This window comes from Kogia breviceps, chromosome 1, assembly GCF_026419965.1.
Source record: "Kogia breviceps isolate mKogBre1 chromosome 1, mKogBre1 haplotype 1, whole genome shotgun sequence".
Classification (NCBI taxonomy): Eukaryota; Metazoa; Chordata; class Mammalia; order Artiodactyla; family Physeteridae; genus Kogia; species Kogia breviceps.
The window spans coordinates 173495788-173520454 of NC_081310.1; the positions used below are offsets into that span (position 1 = coordinate 173495788).

General features: G+C 40.5%; 1 protein-coding gene across 5 annotated transcripts in view; it reads right to left on the minus strand.

Moving 5' to 3' along the window:
• The window catches only part of THRAP3 (thyroid hormone receptor associated protein 3), a 72246-nt gene extending 50460 nt beyond the window's left edge, over positions 1 to 21786 (minus strand). Inside the window, exons 1-2 of one of the 5 annotated variants that reach the window (XM_067011426.1) lie at positions 21592 to 21685; positions 21036 to 21171 (exon numbers count right to left, since the gene is read on the minus strand). The gene's annotated coding sequence lies outside the window, so the exon portion shown is untranslated. Of the gene's footprint in view, positions 1 to 21035; positions 21172 to 21591 lie in introns of all 5 variants that reach the window. The other 4 variants (XM_067011433.1, XM_059046851.2, XM_059046863.2 and 1 more) reach the window with 4 other exon arrangements.
• Positions 21787 to 24667: the final 2881 nt, after the last annotated feature.

Here is a 24667-nt window from a genome sequence, read left to right on the forward strand (position 1 = left end):
GAAATGCAGAGTCCTAACCACCGGATCATCAGGGAATTCCCCAATTTCTACATTTTTTTTTTTAATGGTAGAAAAATATCAAAAGTATTTCATGATGTGTGAAAATTATATGAAATTCCAATTTCTGTATCCATGAAGTTTTACTGGAACACAGCCAGGTTCATTTGTTTATAGATAACTGCTTTCACACTACAACAGCAGAGTAGTTGCAAAAAAGTGACTAAAAGCAGGGGTCTCACCACTCTGTGCTGCTACAAATTGTGGTGAAGCAATTGTAACTAAAAAGCATTTCAGGGACTTCCCTGGTGGCGCAGTGGTTAAGAATCCACCTGCCAATGCAGGGGACATGGGTTCGAGCCCTGGTCCAGGAAAATCTCACATGCCGCGGAGCAACTAAGCCCGTGTGCCACAACTACTGAGCCTGCGCTCTAGAGCCCGTGCTCCACAACAAGAGAAGCCACCGCAATGAGAAGCCCGCACGCCGCAACAAAGAGCAGCCCTCACCTGCTGCAACTAGAGAAAGCCTGCATGCAGCAAGGAAGACGCAAAACAGCCTTAAATAAATAAATAAATAAATCTTTAAAATAAATAAATAAAAATAAAAAGCATTTCAAATACCATGTATTCTGTCATATCACACATGGAGTGTGGGTGCTTTTTTTTAATCCAATTAGATGGCAACACATTGTGTTTATTATGAAATGACACCATATCTGTGCCAAGAACACAATATGTGTCGACATTACCAAACTAAGCACTCACACAGTATTCCCAACTCACAGGAAACCAACTGCTGGAAATTTTTTAAAAATTTAAAACAGAGTACCTTATCACAACAGAAAACTTTCATAAAAACAAAATAAAAATAAACAAAAATAAGGCTACAACCAAAGTAAGTTTCTGAGCATTGTATCTGTTAGCATAAGGACAAGTCGTTTATCTATAGTGAGTTAATTAAATTATGTTTGACTGCAAGAGCCTAAAAAATGTGTCTCAAGAAAACGAACTTGTTTAAGACTATTAGCCTTTTGGTTTGAAGGACTGAGGACAATGGGAGCAATATAAGTAGTCAATTAAAAAATAGGGCAGGTGGAGAAGAAAGGTGCTAACCTAAGTTACCTATGGAAATAAGTGAAATGAGAAGATAAAAAGCAAAATGAACTGCATATAACCACTGTATTCTACTTGTTAAAGTTTTCTAGTTGTCAAGTTGTTAACGGGTACAGGTTAACAATCCTGAAACCACTACACTACATGTATACTGGAACTAATGAGTAAATGGATGGCAAATGATGAGAGCCAAGTTTCTCACTGCTGGGAGTGGGAGGTTATAGATTATAGATAAAAAAGGAAAAGACTAGAATGATCAATGAGGTACTGGATTAGAGTTGGAGATATCAGTAATTCATGTCTAGCTTAACACAGATACAAATGAAGATATGTAGAAATATGAAATACTTAAGATATTTCTATAAGTATATGGAATATATGTGTTAGTATACAAATGTATTTCCTTGCTTTGTCAGCTGAGAAGACCTGGAAGCAATAACCCTCCAGTAGCAATGGGCACACCTAGCACCCAATTCTTGATTTCTAATACCATTCTCCAATAAAAGAAACCAGGGCCCCTTGGAGAAATGGCTGAATCTAGGGCTGGGGGAGGGGATTCACAGTATGAGCTTGGGAGTATCTTACAGTGCCAGAAAGTATGGAAGTGCTAAACAGCAACAACCAAAAACACTACCACACACAATAAAGGGGGTATGTCAAAAGGACACTCCTGTCCAACTGAAAGAGCTCTCAATAGTAAAAATCAAAAAATTAGAACAAAATAAAGTACTGGATTATAACAAAAATACCCATGAGTCCATACTGATATAAATAAGTGACTGAATAAATAAATAAATGGATAAGAAAAGACCAATCTCCCATGCAGAAGAATTACAAATAATTTATATATATACGCCACCCTCAAGGAGGTGGTCTATAACTCTCCACTCAAGTGGAGGTGAGTATGCCTAGCGATTTTCTTCCAGAGTACACTGTGGCAGGGAGGGGAGGGAGTAATTTTTTGGAGAAACCTATCCAGATAATCACAGTTAACAAGTCACACTGATAGCATGTATTCCTTGATATGATATGGCACTTTACCTCTGTGTTCCTTCTCCCCCAAATCCTTAACACTAGTATAATCTTTAGAAAAATACTAGACAAATCCCAATTGAGGGACATTCTACAATACAGCTCACTAGTACTCCTCAAAACTGTCAAGGTCACCAAAAATAAGTGTGAGAAATTGTCACAGCCAAGAGAAGCCTAAGGAGACACAACAACTTAATGTATATCCTAGATGAGATCCTGGAACAGAAAAAGGACATTAGGTAAAAACTAAGGAAATCTGGGGACTTCCCTGGTGGTCCAGTGGTTAAGACTCTGTGCTTCCACTGCAGGGAGCACAGGTTCGATCCCTGGTCAGGGAACTAAAGATCCCGCATCCCACGCTGTATGGCCAAAAAAATTTTTTTAATTAAAAATTGAAAAAAAAACCCTAAGGAAATCTGAATAAAGTATGAATTTTAGTTAGTAAGAATATACCAATGTACCATACTAATGCAAGGTGTTAACAAGGGAAATGGATATGGGGTATACATAGGAACACCCTGTACTATTTTCCGAGACTGTCTGTAAATCAAACTGTTCAAAATAAATTTATTTTTTTAAAAAGGCAAATGATTGTGGGTGGTGATCCATGGCTCTTGATGATTCAACAGATATTACTGATACTGCTCAGTTGTTTAGTGATGTCAATGCTGAGTTTGAAGTGACTGAACACTATGAACAAAACAGTCTGTGTGGAACAACCACTGGCAAGAATCTTTTCACAAAGGTTGAGAGAACATTAATTCAATACAATCTGAACCTGAATCTGCTAAGATGTGCACAAATAATGGTAAAAATGTGTGGAGAAGGGCTTAGTTGTACAAATTTACAAAGCCTGTGAAAATGTAAAGTATTTCAAGCAAATGGTTTATTCACTGTACTGTTCATCAGCAAGTATTCTGCAAAAAAAACTATCACATGCTATTGACCCAGTATTGTCAAGAGTGACCTTCATTTGCTCTCAGTCCACTTCTGTAGTGGATTCATCAGTTCTATGAATTTCTGTCAGAAACAGAAGGTGAATCCCAACTTGCCTACTAAACAGCAGTTAAATGGCTGAGCAGCCATAAAATTTTATTGTGATTTTTTTTTTTTAAGCTCAAGGCTGAATTTGAGGGACTTCCCTGGTGGTCCAGTGGGTAAGACTCCGTTTTCCCAATGCAGGGGGGTCCAGGTTCAATCCCTGGTCGGGGAACTAGATCCCACATGCATGCTGCAACTAACAGTCTGCATGCCACAACTAAGAGTCCACGTGCCACAACTAAAGATCCCGCATGCCGCAATGAAGACCCAGCACAGCCTAAATAAATAAATACTTAAAAAAAAAAAAAAAGACTTAATTTGAAATTTTTCTGAAGACGAATCACCCTTAAACACTATTACTGAATACTTAATGGCTTTGGAAATTAGCTTTTGCTGCACACTTAATAACGTTTCTTAATAAATCCATTTGAAAATTAACAAGACAAAACAGCACTTCTATGGGAAACATACTACAGCAAATTAAAATGAACATACATTGTTTGAATCACAAGTAATGTTACTTTTTTCATTTCCTGTACTATCGAAAGTTAAAACAAGCAATGAGATCTCCAGTCCCACACAAATTTGAAGCAGACATATTTTCTTAGCTCAAACTACAGTTTTACCATATTTCCTCAATCCAAGTGCAAAGGAAATCTCCATATTTCAAAATCCATCTAAACATAACTGAGGAACTTCCATCTAATCTTCAATTGGAAATGATTAATGTGCAGTGTAAGGGCAGGCCTAAAAGCAAATATCGAGAAAAGACTCTAACAGAATTCTATAAAGCCTTCCAAGTGATAAATACACTCAATTAAAATCATATGCTCCAAAAAAAATCATATGCTCATGGATTAGGATTAGTATTTGGCAGGACCTGTGTGAAAAAACGTTTTCAAAGATGACATATGGGGACTTCCCTGGTGGCACAGTGGTTAAGAATCCGCCTGCCAATGCCAGGGACACAGGTTTGAGCCCTGGTGTGGAATAGATCCCACATGCCTCAGAGCAACTAAGCCTGTCCGCCACAACTACTGAGCCCACACACCTCAACTACTGAAGACCACGAGCCTAGAGCCCATGCTTTACAACACGAGAAGCCACCGCAATGAGAAGCCCACACACCTCAACGAAGAGTAGCCCCCACTCGCCACTACTAGAGGAAGCCTGCGAACAGCAACGAAGACCCAACGCAGACAAAAATAATAAATTAATTTTTTTAAAAAGATGACATCTGTAAAATCTCACTACAAATTTCATCATTAACAGATGAACATTTGCCATCAATTGCTATGGATCCCAATTAAAAGAAGTGTTATCCCCCCAAAAGAATCCCATTATTCTCACTAACACACCTGTATTATAAAAACTGTATTCGATTTATACAATTTGCCTAACAAAGTCATTTAGTGCAAATGGCCAAACAAGAATAAACCCTTAATGAACAGTAATTCTTGAAACTGTAGGGTCTCAAATGGTAGAAAATGTCATTTTTAAATACTTATGCCCAGCAACTTACAGTAAAGCAAATAAAATTAGTAATCCATCATCCCAAAGCAATCTGCAAAGCACTAACCAATAAATAATAAAAAAGAACACATGCTCTAAAACTAGACTGCCTAGATTTGATTGATTCCCACTCCACCAATTAACTTAGACCTGTGATAAATTTCTTAATTAAATCTCACTATCTCTGTTTCTTTACCAGTAAAACTGGTTCCTACTACAAAGGGTTATGAAAATTGAATAAATTAATATGCATAAAGTTACTGAAAGTGCTTAGCACACCATTAGTACTCAATAATAATAATTATGAATCAGGCCAATGTCAAAATGACAGAGTTAAAAGACAACAAGGCTTCAACTAGCTGGTATGGATAGTCACAAGGTCATTAAACAATTATGTTCTCTCTCTTGATAATTCAGAATCTGGATTTATGGCAGACTCAGAATATAAGACACTACATCTTCCAAATCTCTTAAAGAAGCAGAACACTCTGGCAACAAACCCAAACCCAGGGCTTCCCTGGTGGCGCAGTGGTTGGGAGTCCGCCTGCCGATGCAGGGGACATGAGTTCGTGCCCCGGTCTGGGAGGATCCCACATGCCGCCGCAGAGCGGCTGGGCCCGTGAGCCATGGCCGTTGAGTCTGCGCATCTGGAGCCTGTGCTCCGCAACGGGAGAGGCCACAACAGTGTGGGGCCCGTGTACCGCAAAAAAAAAAAAACAGAGAGACCATGATCCACTCCAATCTGACCCAGGAGCATATCAAAGTTATGGACAAATCTCACTAGAATTAGAGTCACAAAGCATTAAGAGCTGGAAGCACTCTTAGAGATCATTATCTAATACAACCCTAGTTTTCACAGAAGGAAAACTGAACCCAGATAAAGGAAGAGATATGCCCAAGAAGATGAGGCAAAACTAGAGCTAAAGGCCCTTAGCTCTCAGTGTGTCCCGGTTCTTTCCACATCATCATGCTACCTTTTACCTATTAAAGAACCTTAAACCACAAACTTCATCCACTATGCTCTAATTTCTCACTTTTCTTCCCAATTACTTATTATCTAACAGGAAAAAAATTTTTTAATGTGCTCTATGAAATCTGTCTTCCCTAAATAATCTATTATTTGCCTTAAATTTACATTACTGGAAGCTACAGGGAGATGCTAACTAAAAATAAATCTAATTCACTAAAGGCCTATTTGAAAGGAAATTTCAATCCACAACTAAAACCTCTTAATTTTATTTTATTTATTTATTTTTCGGCTGTGCTGTGTGGCTTACGGATCTTAGATCCCTGACCAGGGATTGAACCTAGGCCACGGCAGTGAAAGCAGCAAATCCTAACCACTGGACCACCAGGGAATTCCCAAAAAACTTAATTTCAGAGTTGGAAAAGTGGATGGTACATTCAGAGTATTATCTTCCACAACTGCTTACTTTCACTAAAAAAATTTATCCAAAATAGTAATTCGATTAACCCATTTAACCCAGAGCATCAGACCAGGATAACCAACTTCTAAATGAGTCACATTTCCTCTCATCTGTAAACAAGCAACAGGAAAGAGCCTAAATTTAATGCCAGAATAATCTGTTACATATATTTGTGACATTATTCTAGCAACAAATTTGGATATGATCAAGTCATGCTGGAGAACCTACTGAAGTACAATCACCTTCAGAGATTTTTTTCTTTCTTTCTTATTTTTCCTTTTTAAATTACAAATTGGAAGAAGCTACTAGGTTTGACACAAAGGTCAAAACTACTTCCCAGAGTACTGCCAAATTAAAACTTATTTTCAAACAAACTAAAAAATAGTCTTATCAGCAATTCTGGAACTCTACCCAAAATGTCCACATATATTCTGGTTCTGCTAATTCTGGAAATAAATTTGCAACTGCTTTGTAAATTTGCTGATGTTAACCCAACATTAATTTACAAACACCTTTAGGGATGCAAACCTCTTCTTCCCACAAAATGCCAAAATCCCAAGGCCACCTAGCCACTCCTAAGTACAGGGTTTCTCACAAAATACATCCTATTTCTGAAACATTTATAAGCAATGTAACTGCTCACCACTGACCCCTACCCTCACATCACAAAAAATAAACTCCGGGCTTCCCTGGTGGCACAGTGGTTGAGAATCCGCCTGCCGATGCAGGGGACACGGGTTCGTGCCCTGGTCCGGGAAGATCCCACATGCCGCAGAGCGGCTGGGCCCGTGAGCCATTGCCACCGAGCCTGCGCATCCGGAGCCTGTGCTCTGCGAGGGGAGAGGCCACAACAGTGAGAGGCCCGCGTACCACTAAAAAAAAAAAAAAAAAAAAAAAAACACCTCCAAGTGGACTTAAAAAAAAAAAGCATATAAACAAACATTAAATGTGAAAAGCTTTAAAACATTTAGAAGAAAATATAGGAGAATATTTGTACAAATTCCGGGTAGAGGATTTGAAACAAGTTATAAGTATAAACCATAGATGTAAAGATTGATAAATATGTCTACATGCTTTAGAAAATCAAAACGAAACCACATACTAGGAGAGTATATTTGCAATACATATAAACAAAGGATTAAAATCCAGACTCTATATAAAGAACTTCTACAAATCAATAAAAAAGGCAAAAAACGCAATTATTCAGATAAAAAAAGATTAATTTATTAAATACTTATTGAACACTTATGTATGCCAGGCACTGTCCTTGGCACTAGAGATACAACACTGACAAAAGGAGAAAGTCTCTCATCTTGTGGTTGGTGAGGCAAGACATACACTCAAGTAACTATATACTGTATGTCAAGTGATGATAAACGCTAAAAATAAAGTGGGCTAAGGAGATGATCAATTAAAAAAAGAAAAAAACCTATATGACTGATATACATATGCAAAGATACTAATTTTCACTACTAATCAGAGAAATACAATTTAAAACTATAATAAAACATTTCATACTCCCAAGAATGGCAAAAAATTTTCAAGTCTAATGACATCATGTGCCATTAAGATGTACAGCAACAGAAATGCATATGTTGGGAGTGTAAACTGATATAATTCCTCTGGAGAATAATGTGATAGTTAAAGATGTGCACATCCCGTGAACCAGAAATTCCAGTTTTAGGTATAAACCCTAGAGAAATTCTCTCAAGTCAGTAGAAAATATACACAAGAATATTCTTGGCAGCACTCTCTGAGTACAAACAGGATACAGTACAAAATGGATAAATAAAAACTGGCACTTTCATACAATGAATACTATAAAACAGTGAAAATGAAGAACACACATACCATGCAGGAATCCCACAAACAGAAGCCTGAGCAGAAAAAGAAGTTACAAAAACAACTTTTTGAGAGTTAGGGACTTCCCTGGTGGTCCGGTGGTTAAAGAATCTGCCTTCCAATGCAGGGGACGCAGGTTTCAATACCTGGTCAGGGAACTAGGATTCCACATGCTGCAGGGAAACTAAGCCCCCGCGCCGCAGCTACAGAACCCACACACTCGGGAGCCTGCACACCACAACTAGAGGGAAGCCCACACGCCGCAACGAAAACCCGAGGCAGCCAAAAATAAATAAACAAACATTTTTTTTTTTAAAGCTACAAAAAAGCAACAACAAAAAAAGGGAAAAAAACGCTAAAAAAAAAAAAAAAAGAAACAAGAACTTCTTGGTATCAGTCGGTATTGAACAATTTACATGAAGTTTAAAAACACAAAAATACTATATTTTGTTTACGAAAGCATACATTTTTAATAGAAGTCTAGAAAAATGCATAGGTATCATAAACACTAAGTTAGAAGAGAGGTTGGAAGAAAAAAAAAAGAGAGGTTGGGGGAGAAGGGGAGGACAATTGTAGAAGACTTAGCTATGATGGTAAAGCTTTTATTTCTTAAATTTATTAAATTAATCTCTTAAATAGTCAATACATGGGCACCAGTTATACAGTATTATTCTTCGTACTTTCTACATGTCTTCAGATTGCATACTTTAAAACCATGAAAAAAATGCTGTACAATGCTGAACACTGTTGTTGTGCTCACTTTAGACTTCATTTCTCAGTCCCTCTCTAGAGGAAAAAAGCATTAATACAATTCTCTATAATAGTGACAGAAAAGTACAAGCATTCCCACGTACCTCATAAGCTTCTTTTTTTTTTTTTTTTTTTTTTTTGCGGTACTCGGGCCTCTCACCGTTGTGGCCCCTTCCATTGCGGAGCACAGCCTCCGGATGCTCAGGCTCAGCGGCCATGGCTCACCGGCCCAGCCGCTCTGCGGCATATGGGATTTTCCCAGACCGGGGCACGAAGCCGTGTCCCCTGCATCGGCAGGCGGACTCTCAACCACTGCGCCACCAGGGAAGCCCCCTCATAAGCTTCTTGGCCACACACATTTAAACTTTTGCAAACAACTTCCAAAGATTGAAATAGGACTCATAAAGCAATGCTCTTAAGGTTGAATCAAAGAAACAACTCCACATTGAAGGACAAGCATATGAAAGTGTATGTTGAGGGGAATTCCCTGGCAGTCAGTCCACTGGTTAGGACTCTGCGCTTCCACTGCAGGGGGGACAGGTTCCATCCCTGGCTGGGGAACTAAGATTCCACAAGTTGTGCAACACAGCCAAAAATAAAATAAAATAATCCTTTCTTAAAAAAAAAAAAAAAGAAAGAAAGAAAGAAAAGAAAGTATATGTTGAATACAGGCAGAGTGATTAAGAGTAAGAATTTTGCAAATGTGACCAACATGGATTAGAATCCTGACTCCACTACTGTGCAGGCTTGAACAAGGTGTGTAATCTTACTAAGTTTCTCATATCAAAAAACAGATACACTGATCTTATAAAATTATCATAGGATTAAACGAATTAATGTATGTAAAGCACATAGCACACTGTATTCTAAAAGGGCAGTTTGAAAAATAAAAACAAGAAAGTTGGAAGGGAAAGGATAACAGTGGATAGGCTCAACAATGAGAATTTTATTTTCCCAAATTGTTTCAGTAGTGAATCAAGATTTTATACTTACATTAAGGCTTTTTCCCCCAGTAACAAGCTTACATAACCACCAAACAACAAATTAAATCCTTAAAGATATTTCCATTTCCAGAATCACCTTTAAATAAACTTAGCTGATACTCAAATATCTGTCCAATGCAAAGTAGAGATCCGGCTAAATCCCTAGCATTTTGTTTAATTCCACATTGGGTCCAATTCAGGTGCTGACTACTCAGGGAGAAAAAAAAATTACACTAAATGCTATATAACTTGCATCAAGAAATACAGTCAAGGGACTTCCCTGGTGGTCCAGTGGTTAAGACTCTGCACTCTCAATGCCGAGGGCACAGGTAGTGATCCCTGATCAGGGAACTAAGATCCCACATGCTGCACAGCACAGCCAAAGAAAGAAACATAGTCAAGAAAAAGTTGTGAATATTTTCTACAGAAAACTAGACTACTCATGAGTTATTATATGAAAGGCTGAGTTTTGTATACATAATGCATCCAAAAAGTGTATCCAGGACTTACAATTTTGATTTGAACCATGTTTTCCTACACAGTAAAAGGAGTAAAGGCAGGAGGATGAACAATACAGAAGACAAAGCCTGTATCCCTATAGCTCTGCAATGATATTTAATACAGAACAAGGAAACCAAAGATCCTCTCCTCAGAAAGCACCTCCTATTTCTTGTTGACAGCTCTAGGATTAGTTACCAGAATAAGATCAGGTGAGAAGCGAAAGGTCAAGCTTCCAGATGGAATAACACATTGTTATAATATTATATATACATATTATATCTGGAACTTAAGTTACAGCTTATGTATACTTTTGACCAGCACATAAAATCTTAGTTTCCTAAAAACCCCAGGAATGCTAGTTGACAACTTCAAAATTAAAGTTAACCTTTGATTTACATTCATGGCTCATGTATGAAAATACCTCAACACATTAATGGTCAGGGGCAGGTACCAGATTTTATCAGGAAGCTGCTCTTTGGGCTAACCACGTTAAAATTGTTTTCATTAAGTTGGCTTCTCTCAAAGAGAAGATGTTTTTCAAAAATATTAAAAAATGATAATAAATGATATGGCAAAGCATTTGAAATAGTTAAATGACACTCTGTATCATTCTTTCAATGAATTTTGGACCCACTGCTTCTGAACCAAGAGTCCAACCATTTGTTGAAGAGATGGTTCACTGCAGTGGCTAAACTCAAATGACATTCAAAACAATTACATTTGAGAATTTCTAGTGCTCAACTAACACTGTTCATTCAACTGTCAAAACAGGACAAGGGTAAAAAAAAAAAAACAGCACTAGACTAATTCTATTTGTGCCTAAACTTACGTGAGATAGGATTTTCATCACTTTTACATATCCAAACCATTTAATAACCACTTAGTAATAAAAAATGATAGCATGTGACTATGCTAAGTTGCATAACATACTGAACTATACAATTTTTCATGTATTCTTTATATTAGTGTCAAAATATATATACTATAATTCTCTCAAATTAAGGAAGGTAGGAAGGCAGGCGTATTTTCATTTTAAAGATGGAAAGACACAAAAAGCTAGGCAACGGAATTCCCTGGGGGTCCAGTGGTTAGGACTCTGCACTCTCACTGCTGAGGGCCTGGGTTCAATCCTTGGTCAGGGAACTAAAATCCCACAAGCCATGATGAGCGGCCAAAAAAAAAACTAGGCAAACATTATTGATTCTGAAATACATCTTCTGTCATTCTATTGGCAGCAAGGCGAATCAAAAAGCCTCTGCAGTCAGCTGGTAGATTCAAGTCCATTTATTCTTGAAGAGAAATTTAAATAATTTAACTCTAGATCTAATAAGCATGACAATAACAAAATGGGATGTTCTGTTATGTGAGGACTCTCCTCATTTACTGGTCAATCCACTCCCTGGACCCTTAGTCTGAGCCATACAGCAGTTGCTAAGAGTGGAAGTTTAGAGTCAGACCTAGGTTCAAATCTTATCTCTTCCTAAATTGATGTCTTATGGCTCAACTTTATCATTTGTAAACAAGAAACTCTTCACTTACCCTGTAAAATACAGGATTAAATGAGATAATGCATGTAAAGTGCTTAAATAAGCACTTACTTTGAAAAGAATCTCAATCTATAAAAGTTCTTCTTTAGTATTTAAGTTGACCTTATATCCGGGTTTGCTCAAGATAGTTTACACTTGCTGTCCCAGTGTATTAATAGCATCCCCTCTCTCAATATTGTCCTGGTTGAAAAAGATAGATTATGTGGTCACAATATTAATTTGACAAAAGTAAATCTAACTTGAGACAAACATCATTAAATCAGAGGAAAGGGAACTATTCCAGCTAAGAACTGGCACTCAAAATCTCTCTATCCAAGCACGTATAAATTAAAGAAATGATGGTCACATTTAGGTGTGTCCTCCCCCAAAAAGGGACTCATAAGAGTTCAATCATAAATATTGAACTCTAGCTAATGATATGCATGTTGAAGCATTTAAATATAAAATATACTGATTTCTGCAACTTACTTTAAAATGCTTCAAAAAAAATAAGGAAATGGGCAAAGGACTTGAACAAATATTTCTCAAAAGAAGATATACAAATGGTCCACAGCATATGAAAAGAGGACATCACTAATCAATAGGGAAATGCTAACCAAAGCTACCCCACACCCATTAGAATGGCTACTATTTAAAAAAAAAGAAAAGAAAAGAGGAAGGAAGGAACGGAGGGAGGGCGGAAATGCTGGTGAGGATGTGGAAAAATCAGGCACTGTAGCTGGGAATGTAAATGGTGCAGCCACTGTGGATAACAGCAGAGAATGGCAGTTCCTCAAAAAACTAAACATAGAATTACCATATGATCCAGCAATTCCACTTCTGGGAATATACTCAAAAGGACTGAAAGCGAGGTCTTGAAGAGATATTTGTACACCTAGGTTCACAGCAGCATTATTCACAACAGCTAAAACATGGAAACAACCCAAGTGTCTGACTGATGGATAAATGGATAAGCAAAATGTGGTATATACCTACATACAATGGAATATTATGAAGGGAAATTGTGACATGTTACAACATGAATGAACCTTGAGGATGTTATGGTAACTGAAGCGAGCTAGTCACAAAAAGACAAATACTCTTTGATTCCCCTTATATGAGGTACTTAGAGCAGTCTAAACCTTAGCGACAAAGTAGAATGATGGTTGTCAGAGGCTGGGGATGGAAGCGAGAATGGGGACTGACTATTTAATTGGGTATAGAGTATCGATTTTGCAAGATGAAACATTCTGGAGATGAACAGTGATGATGGCTGCACAAGGTGAATGTACTTAATACCACTGAACTGCACACTTAAAAACTATTATCATGGTAAATTTTATGTTCTGTATATTTAGCCACAACAAAAAAACCTGGAAAAAAAATACGGTGGAGTGATGAGTATAAAGAATGTGATAAAGTAAACATAGTAAAATGCTAACAAATGTAGAATCTAGGTGGCAGGCATATGGGTACTCGCTGTACAATTCTTTCAACTTTCCTGCATGCTTGAAATCTTTCATAATAAAACACTGGAGGAAAAAAAAAAAAGAAATTTTCATCCCTACTAAAGAAAATCACTTGATGCAGAGCAACTAACCTACCCAGTATACGACAAACATGAGCCTAAAGGGATGAGAGAATGTAAAAGCCAACGTACGCTAAATCTTCTAAAAGTACATTTTAGCCACTTTCAATGGGATCATCACAACTGTAATAACACTAATATAATGGGAATATATTTGCCTACCCTAGCTTCAAAATAACAAATTAAGATTTAGCTCATCCAACATAAATAACCAATATTCTGAAAGCAATATTTGAAGCCCCGATTTAAGCAATAAATCCATCTACTTCTAAAAAATAACTAACCTGGAGAGAAATTAAATCCTAAAAGCATATCAATCAGTAAAGATCTGTATACCACGTTATTTTCATTTTAGTAAATGCCTAGTACTTAGCAGACATTTAATAAGTATTTAATGCACTCTTTCCCCAAAAAAGAAAAGCCAAACAACATCAAAAACAATCCATACATGAATCTCAATTCCAGTGCCTGCTCAGCTGTTTTTAAAGTGAAGAACAGAAACTCTATAACAGGTTAAAAAAAATTCTAATCCAGAACTAGGAAGTTTAGCAAAATTGTCCCCATGTTTTCCCCTTTGGCCACAGAGGTAGCATTCTCTCTGCATTCTGAACAAACCCATTGTGGGCTAAGAGGTAAAGAGAGTTTAAATATTATGAAAATGGTGATGCATAAATGATAGCCAAAAGAAAGTCCAAAATTCTTCTGTAAACTCTAAGGGGAGAAAACTGCAACTACTATGAGGCCCCATCTATCATATGCAGAAGCAATGCTGACACAAACATGAAAAGACAATCTAGATCCACGCTAACAGAACTTTCTGAGATGAGGAAAATGTTCCGTATCTATGCTACTCAAAATGGCAGCCACCATTCACATGTTGCTGCTACTGACCACCTGAAATATGGCTAGTGTGAAAACTATACTAAGTATACTAAATATTTCATTTTAATTAACTCAAAGTGAGCTAGCTACATTTGGCTAGTGGCTACCAAAATGAACTGTGCAGATCTAGACCACAAACCACATATTTAAGGTAATTTTTCTCCAACAGAATCTAAAGCTCAGTACACGCTTAATAAACACTGACTATGGAGGAAATGGAGAGTCAGAAAGGTTTTTAGGGCTTCCCGGGTGGCGCAGTGGTTGAGAGTCCGCCTGCCAATGCAGGGGAAGCGGGTTCATGCCCCGGTCCGGGAGGATCCCACGTGCCGCGGAGGGGCTGGGCCCGTGAGCCATGGCCGCTGAGCCTGCGCGTCCGGAGCCTGTGCTCCGCAACGGGAGAGGCCACAACAGTGAGAGGCCCTCGTACCGCAAAAAAAAAAAAAAAAGCATCAGTTCTGGGCATTCTTCTTCCACACATTGTATTATGTCAACAAACATAGTGCTCCCATCTACATCTCTTTTCTACCTAGCATTCCACCGTACACACATGCTATAACGTAAGCAGTTCCCTAGTGCTGTACATTTAGGTTGTCTTTAATTTTTCACTTAACATTGTAATGATTATCCTTATCTTTAAGAACTTGTGCAATTATTTCCTTATGGTATATTCCTAAAAGCACAGGTACATTGTGTTGTTCTCCGGAACAGCTACAGCACCTTATATTGCTACCAGGAGTACTTGAGAATGTCCATTTCCCCACACCCTCACCAACAATAACCGTTATATTGAGTTTTTTTTTTTACCATGATGGAGATCTGAGGGAAAAAATGGTATTTCATTTTTGATTTAATCTGTATCTCTCGTTTTCACATGATTTATTTTGTCAAGTTAACGTAATTTTCAAAAAGGTTAGCCAAATGTTCCAGAGCTGTTTATTGAATAATTAAGTCATCCTTCCCTCACAATCTTGAAATACCAACTTAATCATGTACTCAGCACTTTCCATATGCTATCAGTTGAGGGCTCTGGGTGTTTCTCACGTCCTTTCAGATTTAATGCCATATAACTCAGTAGCAAACAAGCAATCCATCTTCCATATATAGTAAAATTAATTTGTTGAATCCCTACTATGTGCCCTAGCACTGGGCTAATCATCTAGCCATCACAATAACCCTTGTTGGAGGTAGATAAGAGATTTCCATCGCCATCTGAAATTGAACAGATACACTAAAGGGTTAAGCAACTTGCCCCAAGGTCCCAGTTTAATTAAAAACAACAAAAAACTTCTGATAAAAAACAAGGACTTCCATTTTCTCATCTCATTCCAAGGTCCCTAGGTACCATAGATCATATAACTTCATGACCATGCCCTATTAAATGAACACTGCAGCTGAAAATATTCTGCTAAAAGTGGAACAGAAAATATCCCCTACCAAACCCCAAAGTATAAAATATCAATGCAGCACCTCAGACTGAAATGTGGGTGGGCTATTCAGAGCCTGGCCAGCTTAGCCTCCTTCCCTTATAATGCCTGAGGCACCTCCTCACTCCAGAGTTGTTTTGTTTTTTTGGTGTTTTTTTTTTTTTTTTTTTTTTTGCAGTACGAGGGCCTCTCACTGCTGTGGTCTCTCCCGTTGCGGAGCACAGGCTCCGGACGCGCAGGCTCAGCGGCCATGGCTCACGGGCCCAGCCGCTCCACGGCATGTGGGATCCTCCCGGACCAGGGCACAAACCCTTGTCCCCTGCATCAGCAGGCGGACTCTCAACCACTGTGCCACCAGGGAAGCCCACTCCAGAGTATTTTAAAACCTCCTCTCCCACCTTTACTTGGCTAAACATACCAAAAATTCAAGGAAAACAATCATTACCACAGCCTACCTACAGAGTTACCTCAGTTTTACAGAACAGCCTTTAGAGAATGAGTTTTGAAAACAAATTTTTATAAATTATTATAACTCATATATAATAGATGTACGTATTTTAAAGATACAGTTCAGTGAGTTTTGACAAAATATACTATGTAAACACCACCCAACCCAACAATAGAATACTTTTATCACTCCAGTAAGTACCCTCTTGCCCCTTGGCAAACTCCTCACCAACCGCCATACAAATTATTTTCAACAGGTAGCTTAACAGAATCTGAGTAAGCTAGAACGCGATAGTGGGAGCACTTCCAGAGACTGCCACCCAGTCAGCCATCTATTTATTCCCATATTAATTCATCCTTTCTCTCAATATTTACTAAGCCTCTTCTATTTAACAGAGAATGTCCTAGATGTGGGGATTCAGCAGTGAATCAAACAAATCCCTGCTTCACTCTCTAAAAAGGTGAAGACACAACAGATGAAAAATAAATAATGTAATGTCCCATAGTAATAACCCGCGGTTGGGCCTCGAGGAGTATTGGTTAATGATCAGAGTACCATTATAGATAGGGTCGTCAAGAAAAGTCTCTCTCAGAACACTTTCCAATGTGATACATGCATACAAAGGGACATCAAAACTGCCCGAGTGGGACTTCCCTGGAGGTCCAGTGCTTAAGACTCCGGGCTTCCACTGCAGTGGGCGCAGGGTTTGATCCCTGGTCTCCCTGGTCAGAAAACTAAGATCCTACATCCCGCGTGCTGTGCGGCCAAAAAAAGGCTTTGCAAAGGATAATTTTATTACACCTGAAACAAGAAAGTTTTTACATTAAAAAATTTACCCAATTCTTTTTCTTTATTGGGCAATCCCACTCTGGCGCCTGACCAACTTCCTCAATCCCCTTCATTTTTCAAGTTTTTTTTTGATAGCCCATAATCTGGTAGCCAAAGGTTTTAGTCAAGACTCTAGGACACACAGGACACATCCTTTAGATAAAATGGGATCATCTTCCGGGAAGCCCTGATACAACGGAGAGTCCTGGAGTGAAGAAATCTCTACGGTAACTTCAGAAAGCAGTCTCAACTCTATGACTTCCTCTATCAATCCTTTCTGTAGGGATTTCCCCAGTGGTCCAATGGCTAAGACTCCATGCTCCCAATGCAGGGGGTCCGGGTTCAATCCCTAGTCAGGAAACTAGATCCCACATGCCTCTACTAAGAGTTCGCATGCTGCAATGAAGATCCTGCATGCTGCAACTAAGACCCAGCGCAGCCAAATAATTTTTTTTTAATCCTTTATGTATCCTGCCCTTTTTATTAAAATAGACAAAAATAAAATTGAGTTATGAACCTCTCCAAACAACACACAGGATTTCTGAAAGCAAAGCGATGGACTCCACAAACACATATATTAAACACACACACACACACACACACACACACACTTTTGCCTCAGGACAGGTGCCAAAAGTCTTCTAATTAGACATTCAGCAACTTCTCTTTGCTTGGCCTTCTATCTTCTGAAACAAGCCAAGCTGTGCAGTTAGTGCATTCCAGATGCTAAAAAGCAAATCAGGCAGAACAAAAATGAGGACACTGCACACGTGCCAGCTAAAAAGGCATGGGCAGGGGTCAGATCAATGCCTTTTGCTTTCTAAAAGCCCTTGGGTTTCTTTAGTTTGGAAACAAAATAATTCAATGTTTTGGGCCCTCCCCTCCCCACTGCACTGCTCCATCTCCCTCTTCTGAAGTTATCTAAAATTTCCTTTTTTTTAAAAAAAAAAAAAAAAAAAAAAGGAAAGAAATAAAGCACCAAAGCAGAAAAAATATTTTTTAGTGGTGATATAAGGACATGCCCAACTATAAAAGATTGCTGCTGCAAGCAGAAACACAGGTCCATGGCTGCCAGATCTGATTTTTCAAAGCAGCCTGAATCCACATTTTTACATGAAATCTCCCTGTTTTTCAATGTTGACAACTAATTCAACTTTACAACACTGTGTGAGCCAAACAAAACACATCTGCCGACTGGATTTAGTCCATGAGCCTTCAGTCTTCAACATCTGCCATAGAAAGAAAAATACATGGTTCCTTCAGTGGTAGAGCTCTAACTGTGGAAAAAAGCACACCCTATGCTTCGAGTAACACACTATCATCTGAAAAATACACTAAAAAATATATAAACATACATATGAAACCTCTAACTGTTAGAAGGAAAGCAAGAAGAAAATCTCACTCTTCACACACTAAGGTGCTCCATTTCTACCACTAAAATAGGAACTGTAAACAAAACCCAATGGAAGAAAACAGTAGGAATGGATATGGATTTTCATGAAACTGAACTCACTAATGTTCAGCTTCCTCAGTATGCACATCGGCCCAGTAACTCCTAGAGAAAAAGAAACTAAAAGGTGACTTTTCTATGGCACAGCATTTAACTTTGATTTAAAACAAACAAAAAACGAATTCCCTAAAGAAAGGCAACCTTGGGCTTCCTTGGTGGTGCAGTGGTTGAGAATCCGCCTGCCAATGCAGGGGACACGGGTTCGAGCCCTGGTCCGGGAAGATTCCACATGCCACGGAGCAACTAAGCCTGTGTGCCACAACTACTGAGCCTGTGCTCCATGAGCCACAACTACCGAGCCCGCGTGCCACAACTACTGAAGCCCTTGCGCCTAGAGCCCGTGCTCCACAACGGTAGAAGGCCTGCAATGAGAAACCCACGCGCCTCAACAAAAAGTAGACCCCACTCACCACAACTAGAGAAAGCCCGCATGCAGCAATTAAGACCCAACGCAACCAAAAATAAATAAATAAAGTAATTTTTTTTTTTTTAAAGGGCTTCCCTGGTGGCGCAGTGGTTGAGAGTCCGCCTGCCGATGCAGGGGACACGGGTTCGTGCCCCGGTTCGGGGTTCGGGAAGATCCCACATGCCGCGGAGCGGCCAGGCTCGTGAGCCATGGCCGCTGAGCCTGCGCATCCGGAGGCTGCGCTCCGCAACGGGAGGGGCCACAACAGTGAGAGGTCCGCGTACCGCAAAAAAAAAAAAAAAAAAAAAAAAAAAAAAAAAAAAAAGGCAATCTTTTGAAAGGCTACCCATGACTCTTAACTCTCCTGGTAAGCCACGGGCAATTACTTTTTTATGGGTTATAAACCTGCACAAAGAGCCCACGTGCAGCAACTAAGACCTGGAGCAGCCAAAAAAATTTAAGAAACCTGCATTACAAACTCTACAGCACTGGTTCTTAAATTTTGAGATTCTAATGAATGATAGAAGGTAATGACCCTTTGAGAAAATGCACTTCCCTCACAAAAATTTTAGAGTTCATGAGCTCCCTGTAGTCCATGGACCGTACTAAAAACATCTTACTCTAGAGAATATTAAAACTACCTAATCTCAAAACCCTCTGCTTTTTCCCACCAACGCATCTCCACTCCATCTCTCTACTTGAGGCAATTATCATCTCCAGGCCATACCAGTACAAACCTCTTAACTGAGAGCCCCCCAATCCATTTTCTACACCCTTGGCAAAAACGATTTTAAAATGTAAATCTGGGGACTTCCCTGGTGGCGCAGTGGTTAAGAATCCACCTGCCAACGCAGGGGAGGCGGGTTTGATCCCTGGTCCCGTAAGATCCCACATGCCGCGGAGCAACTAAGCCCGTGAGCCACAACTACTGAGCCTGCGCTCTAGGGCCCGCGAGCCACACCTACTGAGGCCGCGTGCCTAGAGCCAGTGCTCCACAAGAGAAGCCAGAGTGCGATGAGAAGCCCGCGCACCACAACGAAGAGTAGCCCTCACTCACCACAACTAGAGAAAGCCTGCACGCAGCAATGAAGACCCAATGCAGCCAAAAATAAAAAATAAGTTAATAAAAAAAAAAGATAGCTGTACTAGTTATGCTATTAAACTAATATGTTAAAGAACTACTACTACTGCTGCTGCTATGACTACTATTACCACCACCACCGCTAGAATTGGACTGTACCTAGTCTGCAGACTAAAAACACCAGTCTCCAAAACCGGAGATCTTTCACTAGTGCTAAGAGATGTAAAAAGCAGAGATGGAACTGTATTGAACGTAAAGGCTTTTAGTTAAACAGTTCCTAACAGAAACTTCAATCCACTCTTCTACAAAATATAATCAAGCTTAAATGGCTGCAGAAAAAAACTGCTTTTGATATTGCTCAAGTGTGTATACTAATTCACAAAGCAAATTTCCCAGTAGAGAACAAACTAAGCCCAGTTTGTTCCACAAGTCGTTCATGGCAGCAACCAGCTTTGGCTCTTTAACAGGCTTGATACACACATCAGTCTGTCTAGATAACAGGAAAAACTACAACAAACCGTATTACCACAAACAAGAAAAGGGAGGGCCATCTGAAAGGGAAAGAAAAAGATGGTGTGATACGTGCCTTTCCACTCTGAGTCTACAACCTATAAATTCTAGAAGTGACGATAATGATAATAGTGCTTAATACATGGTAGGTAATGAGCTAAGCGGTCTTCAATTTACCTCATTAAACCTTCACAGTTACCCTATAAAACAAACAGTGCTGCCGCTATTTTGCAGATAAGGAACGGGAAGGACCTGGAAGTAAAGCTCCTCGACCTGAAACCAAAAGCTAGCATAGCCAAAACTTGAACCCAGGCAGCTGGCTCCAGGATCCTTCCGTTACGCTGCCACCAGAAGCTTCATCGGCTCTCTCCCGCCAGACGCTACCACGCTCTCAGAGGCTTTTCCTTCAATCCAATGAACAACCTCCCCGTAAACACTCAACTACCACTGATGGCTCCAACTGGTGGGCACCAGCGTTACTTGCCAGTTTCTGCCGCCATACTCCATCCCTAAGACTTAGAAAGGCAAAGAGAATAACTGATAAAAGTTGCTTGGGTACTAAGGGAGATGAAGGAAATTACCTTATTCAGGCAGAACACACGCCAATTACCACTGAAACGCAAGTCGGCCTTACCTCCAGCGCAAGAGAAATGAAAGTGGGCGCACCAATGTTCCCGTGAGTGATAAATTTGGACTATGCCTCCTCTGGCCACAAGGCAGAAAAGAACGGAAGAGGTACCAACATTTACTGAGTGCCAGCCACATGCGCCCTAAAAGAAGACAGATCCAGGCCAATGGAGATTAGGCTGGGGGGAAGGGCACTCTAGAGTTCCGGGAAAAGAAAAAATCCAAATAATAGGATTCACCCGACTAAAGAGGGAGATAGAGGAGGTGGAGGCCCCTCCCTGGCAGCTTGCAAGCAAGAAAAAGGATAGGAGGTGCTCCGGAGAAAACGCGGCCCTGAGCGTCGGGAGCTAGGCCGGAGCGAGGGGAAGCCCTGAAGGGCGGGGAGGGGGAGGAGCCGGAGCGAGCAGGGCCCGCTCTGAAGAAGCCGAGGAGCAGGCGAGGGGGAGCGGCTCCGCGCCAGGCCTGCCGGGCACCGTGAGCCAGCGGCCGCGGAGAAAAGATAAAAGACGAAACGACTGGAGCAGACTGAGCTGCCTTAATTCCCATCAAGGGCCCTCACTCACCTGGGCCCACCTCAGCGATCGCAGCAGCAGCCTCGCAACGGCACAACCGGCCCGAACCTGCCCCCCGCCCGACAGCGCGCCCCGCGTCCCAGCTCTCCGACGGCGTCAGCTGCGGCGTCGCCCCGCGGCCTCCTGTGAAATGTAGTCCTAGATCCCGCCTTCCCGGCTAGCTTGACGGTCCACGAAACTACGTTTCCCACAAGGCAAGGCGAGCGCCGGGCCCGCCGCTTTGCGTCACGCGCCAGGTTGTCGGCAGTCACGTGGGCTGCTCCGTTCCATCCCCTCCCCCCGCCTGGGTGGCCTGGGGAAGAAGGAGGGAGGTGGACGGAAGGGGCGGGGGCGTTGCTGACGCCAAGGCCCCCACCATTTTGGAAGCAGCCTGGAGCAAAGGCCTGAGCCCCACCCACTCGCGGCCTCCCTTCGTAGTCGGAAAGTCTCCGAGCTGGGAATCTGGTAGCCCGGCTTTTGGTCTCTGCCCTGCCACCTCTCGCTTCGTGACCTTGAGCAAATCTCCCCTCTCTAAGCCTCAGTTTCCTCCCCTATGAAATGAGACTCAATTTTTACCCCACAGAGTTTTTGAGGGACTCCGACAAAGTACGGCACACGAAAGCATCTACTACCCTGAAAGCGCGACTCAAAATGAATTTGTTTTTATTGTGACAGTGTGCTCCTATGGAGACCCAGAAGTCCGGGTGGGCAAAGCTCTCTCCACTCTCATCTCCCGCCACCGCTGCCCCCCCACTTCCAACGACAATGGGAGCACATAAAGAGGTTTTAAAGAGTGTGGTCCTGTAAAGCTTATTAAAGTGGATGCCCTCACCTATAGAACCAGAAATTTCCCGGGAGGTATAACCCTGGAATCTGCATTATAAACAGACTTCTCCAGTGATTCTTAACTCACATAGAAGTTTGACAACCACGGCATTTATCAAGGTTTTTGCACAGGCTGGTTTGCGCTAGAATTCCTACCCTACTGAACGTCAACCTTTAAGACTGAGCTCCACTGTCACCTCTTCGGTGAAGCCTTCCAAGTTTACTAGCTCCTCCTCCTCTGTCCTCCCACAGTACCTTTCCATGTTATAATTATCAAGGACTGTGTTTGTCTTCCCCACCAGACTGTGAGCTCTTTAGAACAAAGATCAGTTTTGATGGATTTCTGCATCCCCAGGGCAATGTAAACAAAGTAAAAGTGAAAAAAATATTGAATCTCTTCTTCCTGTGAGGAAAAACTCACTAGGCTCAACTCAAATCTCACATGGTGCCACATCAGCTCTCACCCTTACTGGCTTCAGCAGCATTCCTTCCACATTGTTTTCTTTCTTTGAGCATTTCCTGTAGGCTGCATGCTGTGTAGTGCTTCTTGAAGGGTTCTGTTTCAATTTCATTTTCAATTCACAGATTTTCTGAGTGTCTACTATAGGCTATGACTAGTGCAAGATACTAGGAACACGGAGGTAAACTAGGTAGATACAAAAATACATAGTCATTACTCTTTATTTCCAAAACACCTCTGTGTTTGATCTCTTACCCTTCTCCTACCTCTGCCCCTTCCCTAGCCCATAAACTTACCCCATAGTTCCAGCCTCCTCTCTCTCTTCTCATTCAACCTCTGTCCCTGAGTGACCTCTCTCCTTAAGTGATTGGCACACTCAGGTAGCTTTTACAGCTCTTCTGTGAATTTTACTCCCTTAGCTATGTCTTAGCATCAACTCAGTTCCAGATGTTTGTCACCATACCCTGATTTCCCACTGGTATCTCAAACTGAACCTGCGGAAAACTTAACCCTTTTCTCCAATAACCTTACCTAGTTAATTGTGCATACGTCTGTATTCTCCACTAAGCTTGGAGTGCCTCTCAAGGAAAAGAACACCTTATCACCCCATTCATTTATTGAGCACCTACTATGGTCCAGGCCCTGTGCTAGAAGCTCAGGAGGAAAATGGTAAACAAAATAAATGTGGTCTCTGTCTTCACAGAGCTTAATTCTAACTGGAGAGACAACATTAAGGAGTCTATCACATGCATAATTAATTACTACTTGTGATAAGGGCAACACAGGAGATTATATGAGACATATATATATAAAACAACACAGAATAGGGGTTGGCAAACTGTGGCCTACAGGCCAATTCTAGCCCGCCTCCAGTTTTTTTATGTCCAGAAGCTAGGAATTGTTTTTTCATTTTTAAATGGTTAAAAAATTCAAAAATACTAATATTTCATGACACATGAGAAGTATCTATGAAATTCAAAGTTCAGCATCCATAAATTTGTTTATGTATTTTCGATGGCTGCTATGACCCTGAGTTGAATAGTTGCGATGCTCTATGACCTGCAAAACTTGAAGTATTTATTATATGCCCCTTATAGAAAACGTTTGCTGATTCTTGACAGAGAATCCCGAGGTCCTGACCTAGGCTTGAAGGTCAGAGGAGGCTTCCCTGAGTAACTGACCGATAAACTTACAGTTAACTAGGTTGAGAATTGGGGAAGAGCATTCATTCCAGACAGAAGAAACAACACAGGGAAAGCCCTGTGGCCTGAAGGAATTTGGCACATCCTAAATATTGTTAGGCCTACTATTGACTCTGGAGTGTTATAGGAACTAAAGCACAGTAAGCTTAGTGAGGTCAGATCCTGCTGGGTTGGGTAGTCCAGGTTGAGGATATTGGATTTTACTCTCAGAGCAATGGGAAGCCATTGAAAGGTGTATAAGCAGGGCAGGGATTCAGATTTCCTTTTTTAAAGGATTAAATAGGGGACTTCCCTGGCAATACAGTAGTTAAGACTCCGTGCTTCCACTGCAGGGGTCACGGGTTCAATCCCTGGTCAGGGAACTAAGATCCCACATGCTGTGCAGCATGGCCAAAAAAAAAAAAAAAAGGATTAAATAAATTTCCTAAACGATTAAATGAAATTCCTATTTTAAAGGATTATTCAGTGTGAGAATGGATTAGGGCAAACTAGAATGAAAGTGGAGAGACCAATTTAGGAGGTATATCACAATAGTTCAAATGAGAAGACACAGTGGCTTGATCTAGTGTGTTTTCAGTGGGGATGAAAAAAGTAAGCAGAT